The following is a 10,330-nucleotide window of genomic DNA, read 5'->3' as shown; positions in this document are numbered from 1 at the left end:
GACCAAAAATGAGAGCATAATCAAAATCGAGGCCAAATCAGGATCTAAAATCCAGCAGCATCACCCACTCAAAATCAGAATCAGAATCAGGGTCAGAGTCGGAGTCGGAATCAACAGAGTCAAATCATTATCAGGTAGAATCATGATCCAAGTCAAAATGAAAATAAATTGAAGTAGAATGGGTTGCAAAAGACCCATTAAATCAAGGTCATAATCAAAGTCAGAATCATAGCCAAAATCCAAATCCAACTCAAAATCCAATTAAATCATCATTAGAATCAAAATTTAAATCAGTATCAAAGTCAGAATAACTAAATCAAAATCAGAATCATAATCTAGGCCCGAGCCATGATTGAAATAAATTAATTGAAAGTAACATGCAAATAAAGTAAAATGAAATAAATAGGAATTACATAACGCTCCCGTGACCCTCACTCGTAAAATCATAGGAATAATAATAAATAATAAATAATGGGATAATTTAAGACAAATAAATAAATAACTTGACAAGACCTAAAATCGCTCGCGATGGCAATAGCAATAAGCCGCGTAACAGATGCCCTGCCGTCCAAGACTGCAGACAAGGACAGGAATAGGACAAGGCCAATTCCACCATATACCTTAGCACCCTGCATCCCTTTAGAAAGAAAAGGGAAAAAAGAAAGTTTCCCGTCTCATCTGTTCGCCTAATGTAGCAGAAAAGAAGCTCGCCAATGGCACACAATGGCAAGGACAGTCTAGTCAAGCCTAAATACCTAGTGGTAACTTAGAGCTTGAGGAAAAAGAAAATTCAATAAACCGGAAATGATATATACTGCAATTTAAAATAAACGAACTCAGCAACCAGAGAAATAGCTAAATTTAACTTAAGCTTAACATAAACTCTACAGGAAAATAAAGGAAAACAAAGGGCACTTCCATAAAGGCTAATACCATGCAACAGGCAGTCCAAAATGAGGAGACAATAAGACACAAGGCGCAATGTCATGAAACAAAGACAGGCAAAATAACCGCGCGCAATGATCAACCAAATAGCACAGTGCTCTCGCGCCGCTAAAAGCAACCCGTTGTGTCAGCATATAAGGAGTAAGCAACCAGCCGAAATAGGTCAGGCAGATTAATCGCTCGGCCAAACCAGCAATACCAATACAATAGTGATAGTTAAATAATCCCAGTATTAGTGGTAATAACAAATTCAGAATTTAAGAAAAGGAGAAAAAAAGGGGGGGGGGCAAGAATATGAGACAGAATACAAAAAATTTCGTAGCAGGGCAACGCAGGGCAACACAGGGCAACACATGAAAGACTACACAAGTCGAATATCCTACCGATACACAGCAGGCAGGCAACAGGCTGGCCCCCGCATAAGCGTACCCAATAATGGGGGCAGACAAACAGATAGTATTAGCGAATTAAATGAAAATAATTCCATCAAGTCACTAATCAAATCAAAATAAATAAAATATATAAAAGATAGATAAGTCAAATCAAAACCAGGTAACTTGAATCAGAGTCGAAATCAAATCGCAACATCAGAATCAACCCACAACCAAAATCAAGGTAAAGGCCGTGGCCGACACAAAATTGAAATTGATCGAAACCGACCGAGAACGAAACCGAAATGAAACCAAAATCAAACTCAAATGAAGTCAAATCAGGGTCATAATCACCATCAGAATCAATCATCAGATCAAAAATTAAATCAAGATCAGCATTAAAGCGAAAGCAAAGTCAAGTCAAATCGAATAAAATCTATCCCAAATCGAAACAGGTCCAGATCAATATTATAATCAATGAGAATTGAGCAAGAAGCATTTAACATATGCGTAGCCGCGTAGAAATACGCCCAAGTCATAAAATCAATTAGATATAATTTAATATAAAACATAATAATACAAACAGTTGATGATGTAAACCCAGACTCCTACACAACATAAAGGTGGCCAGGTAACAATAATAGTGTAAAGTCGTGGAGTTCTCCCTCTCACTGAGTTCTCCGCGTACTTTTGTATGATTTAATCTACGTTGTTAGTTAGGTAGAGGTTCTTACTTACCTTTCGCTGGGCGAGGATACCTGTAGAAATAAGTCGTCCTGGTGGATGTAGACAGTAGGGTAGACGTTTAATTGAAGTTCACACACTTCCGAGCACAACAAATGTTTATTGGTAGTTCGTACAGTTCTTAACTTGCGCGTGTTTTACAATTGACGAATTGCTCTGTCGGGTCTCTGGGTCCCGTAGCAGAGTCGTATTTTGCGGATTTTGTACGCGTGTTAGAATAAAATCCGGATTCGCGTTAACGGACTGGCCGATTCTGAACGAGTTTCACGGAAGTGATCGGGTCGCGATGACTTTTGAGTCTGCACTAAATTTGATCTGATACGAGTTCTGTACTATAGTTGGTCTGAACGCGGGCGGTTTTGTCTCGTTATTATATATTGATTAAGGGGGGACATACAATTGGAAGCCATAAATTTGCAAGGTTTTGCGGAATTTTTTTGAACAGGAAGAAATAGTCGTACATTTTTGAAACTTTTGCATCTATTAGCATGTATATTAAGGAAGAAAATCATATTTTTTTAAATCTTTAATTTTTCAAAATAGCCGTCTTATTGATATGATAGTCGAACAGGTCCGCGTGGGAGATGGAGATCGGCGTGATGTGTAGCGCCCGTTCTATCCTTGTGAAACATTGGAAACAGAAATAACTTGTTACTTATACCCATTGTTTCTAATTGAACCTAAATACAAATTGAAAAATTGTGAATTGGAAGATTTACATGCGTTTGGAAGAAATGTTCATTTTTTAGAGGGCTTTTTGTGTAGTTTTTCAATATTTTTTGCAATAAAAAAGTACTTTTTACACAAACAATTAGGTTTAGCGACAAGGTAATAGTGTTCTGAAGCTGTGATAAAAATTTCAGAAAGTTCGGTTGAATTGTTTTTGAGTTACATTTCCCGCCAATTCTAAAAATCATGTTTCGAGAAAAACGCATTTAAAGTTTTGCTTGGCCTCAGCAATGCTCAAGAGGCGTGTCACGCTCGGAGGCTATAGCTTCAAAAATACTTTGAATTTCTTTTTCAAATTTTGGGATGATATTCTTGACAAATTGAACTAACAATTTATGCCAAAAAAAAATTTTGCATTTTTTGAAAGTTCTAATTGTATGTCCCCCCTTAATGAGGTCGACTTTTGATTTGGCAATTCGGGTGAACCACCTCGTCCGGATCGTCAGCGTTCTCGCCGTACGACGACCCGGCTGAGTTGCTCACTCAGAATTTTTGCGGAGCGATGAATTTGGATGGTGCAATAGAAGTTCAAAGAATTTGTATCGCGAAATGTAAGTTTAAAGAGTTTGGGTGGCGAAATAGCGGCTTGAAGAGTTTGGGTGGCGAAATAGAAGTTTTAAAGAATGCGTCACAGGACGTGACACCTGGCCGCCTAGATTGTTGCATATCGGTACGATATCAACAAATAAATTTGGAGAGAAAATTTTCTTTAAGCGATTGTGTTATCCAAATTCATAGTTTGCGGTTTTATGAGTTAAATGAGTTTTACAATTTTAAGGTGAGTGTAATTACAATATTTGTTAGTTGGTGTGAATTTGTTGCGCTGGGTAAAATTTTTTTTGCTAATATTTCTTTGCGTTTACGAATTGGTATGTTACAAAGAGTAAATGGTTTTCGGATGGCCATTTACTTCCCTCCCCGCTGAGATTGAGGCGGTAGGGGTGCGTAGCGGAATTACATATAGTGTGTGTACTGAATAATATTGTAGACCAACACTTCTGGGCTTCTTTATTAACTTTTAAATTCAAGGTTTCTAGAATGAAATTGGTAATTCTTAGATCCTCTATTGTGGCGGGTATGCGCTGAGACAGCGATGTTTTGCATGCGCTGGTTCCGAGTATTATTGAGTGCTTCATCGGTTTAACGTCCTGTATTTACTTAGAAATTTTTGTGCACCTGGTGGGGTAATTGATATATATATCCGTTCGATCGGATAGTATCGTCACTTGAACGAAAAATTTTGTTCTGCCTGCCATTTCCGTCCCAACGCCGCGCTAAAAGTCAATATGACATTCATACCATTCCCCGTGTTTATGGATTTGTCAAGGCCTAGGAAGGAGGTGTTCGCATCATGGGTAAGTGGTCTTTTATTTTGTTTATTCATTATTGTTGTTAATGACCCTTTTTTTTTTTTTTTTTCTTCTTCTTCAGCGTACTGATGGCCGCTTCATATGGTGCCATGGAATGATAAACTTGGCGTATAAGCGGACGGTACGATAGTACCGTCGCAATTTTCGGCGGTACCTTGAAGAATTATACGAGTGGGATGAGGACCGAATGTTGAACATCGCCCCATTATTCGAGCAGGAGTGAACTGCCCGACTTTTTGCTTTTATTGTTGAATGAAGGATTTCTTTTATAATTATATATTATTACTATTATTATTTTTTTTTGAATAAATCCTTTGATTATAACTTGTTGTTCACTCTGTCCTGCACTTCCTTTCCCTTTCCAATCGTATTTTTAATTAACCTTTATTGTAAGATTTCTATTGTATGTTACTACTTTGTGAATTTTGTTACTTTTCATTTTTTTTTTTTTTTTTGAATAAATTTTTATTTTGTTTAAAGTTCGCGTGTGTTTATTTATGCGTGTTCCTTGCGTTCCCCTTTGCGTTGCGTTTGTTTAGTTTCATGCTTCTAGCGGAAAAACCTGTATTCTTTCTTGTTTTATTGGTTGTGGTGGTTTAATTTCGGGTGGTTTGACTGTAGGTGCTCTGAGTGCAGGTGGTCTTTGTGGGATAGGCGGTGATATACCCCATTTTAGGCTGTTTGGTTGCTCTATCTTTATTTCGTTCAATTCGATGTCTTCGTTTTTCGTTAGGCGTTTTCGTCTTGGGAGCCTTTTGATGTTTTTATTGTTCTTTAATGTTACCAATAAGTATGTAATTGAACTAAAGATGGCTGCCAATAGGTGTAGGGACCAGCCATATAATGTATGCAGTGTGTATCCTCTTATAATTGTGTCAATTATTAGCTTGCAGATATGAATGATTATAAGGATCATTATTACTGCAGAGCTAATTGAACCGAATTTGATGAATTTTTCCATGAATTTATTCCACGTATTTTCTGCGATGTGGGATAGCGTGTTTTCCGTAAAAAGATTGTTGATTAGTCCTCCTTGTACGCTTTCTTCTCCTAGCATGCCCCTCGCTATTGTATTCAGCAAGGCTGATTTTTCTAAGGGGAACATGATGTGTTGTTGGAGTTCTTGGAGGTCTTCTTGTGAATAAATTCCGCTTGATGCTAGTGAATTTATTTCTTTGTATTCCCAGGAAATATTTGTGTTAGGTTTTAGAATTCCTGGATTTTGCGCTTGTCTTGGTGTTGGTGTTAGTGCTATCCAATTGTTGTTTATTTTGTAATATTGTGGAATGATTGTGTTACATTCTATCTGGGTTCCTGACTTCATTAATATATGTGTTTTTGGTGTCAGGAATCGTGTTTGGTTTCCTGAGGTTACTGGTAATTGCGTATAGCATTTATCTGTGTGGAGTAATTGCACTTCCTTTGGCGTGCATTTTATGATGTGTACCACCTCTCCTGCAATCCTAGCAATATATCCCGGTTTTTCCATTAAATTGTACGCAAATTCGTCTGGTGAAATAGAGGCTATGGATAGAGAATTGTAGATTGTTTTTCTTTCTAGTTTGCATTTTTCACTTAAAATATCTAAATATAAATTTTGTATTTGAGCCTTGAAGTGTTTTTCTACATATACGAATTTTGAATTAGTGTAAGTGAGAATGTCTAAATTTAGTATTTCTTTTGATGGCTGCGCGTCGTTATCGAATAGTATGTTATTTTGTGATCTTTCGTATATAATTAATTTTGGGTGTTCGGTTTTTGTTAATATTCTGTTGCAGGTTTCGATGTTTCCTTTCGCTGCTAGCGCGAATGAGATGTCGGTTGTTTCTATTGTGTATAATGTTTCGCGATTTTTAGCTGTTAGTTTTGTTACCGGACCTCGGTATAATACGTCGTATTTAGTTTTAAGACAATCTTCTCTCGGTAGCGCTGACCAGAAGGTATGTCCGCCTTCCATGTCAATACAGTGTTCATCCGAAAATTTACAAATTGTTCCTGATGCTAAACGTAATTTATCATTATTAAGGCTAACTTGCGCGGTGTATTCTATTAATGTAATTTTTATAAGACCTTGTACATATACTTTATTCCATGTTCCGTAGCTATCGGAATAGGACGCTCCTGTACACGAGCTCTCTATTGCATTTCCTGCTAGACTTATTCCTACGGATTTCGTTGAGTTTACTTTTAAATTCGCGATTGTGTGAAAATTATCGTATCTAAATATTCCGGTGTTGTGTACGGATTTACAGTTTTCATGGCTTATGTCTAGAAGGTATTCTTGTATCGCGTTTTCTACTGGTACTAGGTGGCTGAACATTCCGCATCGGAAGATTGTGCGTTGGATCTCTATTTTGCATTGTATGATTGGAGCCGTTCTGAATTCCGCTAATTGTAGGAGTCGTATTGTTGTGTTGGTTATGCTAACGTCTGCATGGTGGAAGTCGCATTCTCCGGTGTCCAGTAAAGAGTATGTCGATACGATCGGGTTCGTTGCGCCGCAATCAAACCCGATTATTGCTTGGCTAATTTTGAATGTGCTGATATAAATTAATAGAATTAACTTCATTGTCGGCTCTTTTCCTAGAAAGAAGGCTTATGTTATTTCCTGTGCTGCTGAATGCTTAATTTGTTCGCATGAACTGTTTTTGGCTTTCCTTTGTAATTGATTGTTATATTATTGTTGTCACCTATTTTTAATATTTCATATGGCCCTAAATACCAATCTTTTTCTAATTATCCCGGTTTAGGTTCTTTGAGTAACCATACTTTGTCTCCGATTTTAAATTGTACCGGTTTAATGAATCTATCGTAGTATTCTTTTGATTTCATTTTTGAGTCTATTAGATTTTCGTGTGCCATACTAGCTATATCTCTCATGTTTTTTATTAGGTTTTCCAAATAATCGTTATGTGTAGGTAGCTGTTCTGATTTCTTTAGGGGTTCGGTCGAAGGTAGCCTAGCTGGGTAAGCGAAAACCAGTTCATGCGGTGTGAATTTGTGACTGGAATGAATGCTTGTGTTGTAGTTGAATTGTGCTAGCTCTAGAAGTTCATCCCATTCACATTTTTTTGTTGAAAAATTTTTTAAATATTCGCAAAGTGGATGATGTGCTCTTTCTAATGATCCGTTTGATTGAGGTGAAAAAGATGTTGTTTCGATTTTTGAGAATTTAAATCTTTTTGCAACTTGTTTCATAATTTTACTAGTGAAATTTGTTCCTCTATCAGTAAGTACTATTTTAGGTGAGCCAAAAGTGCATATAAATTTTTTTACAAAAGCATCTGCGACTGATTCTGCTGTTTGATCTTTTAAAGGTACTGCTACTAAAAATTTTGATAATTGGTCTTGTATGGTTAAAATGTATTTACTATTATTTTTTGTGACGTTGAGTGGACCGACAATGTCCATTGCGATTTTATCGAAAGTTTTCATTAGTGTGTCTGTTATTACCATTGGTTGTCTAGTTTTAATTCTTTTTAATTTGTTTCTTTGGCATTCCTCGCATTTTTTTATTTTATTTTGAATATCTTGTTTTAGATTTTCCCAAAAGAATTTGTCTTTTATTCTATTTACACCTGAATGACCTAGTTTTGTAGAGTGGAATTGGTCAAATATTTTATTTCTGTTCTCGTGTTTTACATATTCTATATTATTTAGGCAAACTATTATTTTAATGTCGGTTTTATCGAAAGTGTTTTTTATTATTTCTTCTATTTCGTTCCAGTTTATATTTAGTATTTTAATATCTTTTGAAATGCTGAAAATTTTTATGTTTTTTCGTATAAGTAAATCTTTTAATATATTGAATAGTTTTATCAAGTTCTGTTTTATTATTTCTGATAATGATGCTATGTTTAGACATAAAACAAAGAGGTTTTTATTATTTATTTCTATTATTTCGACTTCATTTTCCGATAGGTTGGGGTTTATTTTTATATTTTTAGTTTTCATTAACTCATTGGTGGTTTTATCCAAAGGTATGCCTTGTTTAGTAATTATGTGCACGATGTTATCATTTCTAAATTGGATTGAGTTTTTCGTGTAAATTAAATTTTTTTGTTCCTGTTCTTCTATATTGTCTTTTTTTGTTTTATCCGTTCTTTCATTGCTACTACTGTTTGCGGTTGTTTCTTGACCTGACTGTTCTTGAACTTCCTTTCTTGGTCTACCCCTTTTCCTTTTGGCCTTTATATGATCGTCTTCTACTTTATCTTGACTTGGAATTTTCGCGGTTGCCGAGTTTTTGCTGATATCTTTCTTTCCTTGCGCTCTTGTTGTAACGGACACGTGTACGTTGTCCACCGGATTTCTCGATAATGCATCGGCATTCACGTTTTGCTTACCTGGTTTATAAACTATATCGTATTCGTAGTCCGATAATTTTAATCTCCATTTTTGTACTCTAGTATTATTGTCGGCTGTTTTTAGCCAAAGTAGTGGTTTATGATCTGTAACTATTGTAAATTTATTTCCATAAATGTAGTTTCGAAATGTTTTTATTGCGAACATTATTGCTAGAGCTTCTTTTTCGTAGGTGTCATATTTGATTTCTGCTTCCTGTAATACTCGTGATGCGTATGCGATTGGTCTGTCTTTCCCAATTTCTCCTTGCGATAGTACTGCACCTAGGGCGTATTTAGATGCGTCTGTCGTGATAACGTATGGTTCATCGAATTTGGGGTACTGTAGTATAGGTGCGTTGCATAATATTTCCTTGAGTTTTATGAAAGCGTTTTGCTGTTCCGTGTTCCAGGAAAATTTTGTGTCTTTTTGCAATAAACTTGTTAAAGGTTTTGCAATTTTTGCGAAATTATTTACGAATCATCTGTAGTAGCCTGCGAGTCCTAAGAATTCTCTTATGTTCTTGACGTTCTTAGGAGTTGGAAATTTTTGTACAGCTTCTGTTTTTGCTGGGTCGGGTTTTATACCTTTCCCACTTAGTATGTGTCCTAGAAAGCATACTTCCGATTTAAGGAATTCGCATTTTTCGGGCTCAAGTTTTAATTTTACGTCTCTTAATTTTTGTGCGACTGTGTTAAATCTCGTGTTGAGTTTCTCTAAATTTCCTCCAAATATTATGATGTCATCGATGAAAACAAAGCAAATTTTTCCAATTGAATCGCCTAATGCTGTGTTTATTACCCTCTGAAAGGTTCGTGACGAGTTTCTTAATCCGAAAGGTAAGACATTGAATTCAAATCGTCCCAATGGATGTATGCTGAAAGCTGTCTTATGTATGTCTCTTGGGTTCATCTTGATTTGATGGAAGCCTGATTTTAAATCTACTACGTGATATAGTTTTGCCTGTCCTAATTGGTCGAAGATTTCAGTTATATTTGGGAGTAGATATGGGTCTGGGATCGTTTTTTCATTTAATTTTCTGTAGTCTATTACCAGTCTCCATCTTTTCTTTCCCTCGGCTGTTTCCTTCTTTTTGACTACCCAAGTTGGGGCGTTAAAAGCACTTTTTGAGTGTCTGACAAAACCGTTTGCGATTAATTTTTCCGTTTCTTGTACCGCAGTTTCTTTTAATTTATGTGGCAAGGGAAATTGTTTTACATATACGGGTTTCTCGTCCGTTAGGTTAATTTCATGTTGTTCCGTATTGTAGGACTCTATTTTATCTCCTTCTAACCAAAATATGTCATTATTTTCTTCGATCAATTCTCTCATTATGGCTTCCTTATCTTCGGATAGGTTTCCTAGCCGAATTTTTTCTAAAAGTTTATCCCGCCGATTTTCCGTTTCTTTGCTTTTCGTCACAGTACCATTTTCCTTGTTTTCTGTAAAACTGATTTTTCCTACTTCTAATATTTCGCTTTCGTCTATTTCTGGTAGGTTTCCTGTTTCCTGAAATCCTTCCAATATGTCTTCTACATCGTATGCTGCATAGTTATATTTGTTTTCTAAAAGGTCAGTTTCGTTTTTGAATTTGATGCTTGTGTTTTCATCTACTTTTGTTAGAAATGTTGTGTAGTCGTACGACTCTATTTCGCACTTTCCTTCGTGGCTGTCGAGTACTGTATTTATACTGTTTATTATCTGTCCTGCGTATTTGTTGTCCGTTTCTAAATGTTCTTCGAGATTTGTTGACGTCGTCTGTTCCGTATTTATTGTTACGTTACTTGGTTCGTTATTTAATTTGTCCACTATGTTTAATAAATGTAG

This window comes from Osmia bicornis, unplaced genomic scaffold (genome assembly GCF_907164935.1).
Source record: "Osmia bicornis bicornis unplaced genomic scaffold, iOsmBic2.1, whole genome shotgun sequence".
NCBI lineage: Eukaryota > Metazoa > Arthropoda > Insecta > Hymenoptera > Megachilidae > Osmia > Osmia bicornis.
Note: the sequence above shows the minus strand (reverse complement) of the source record.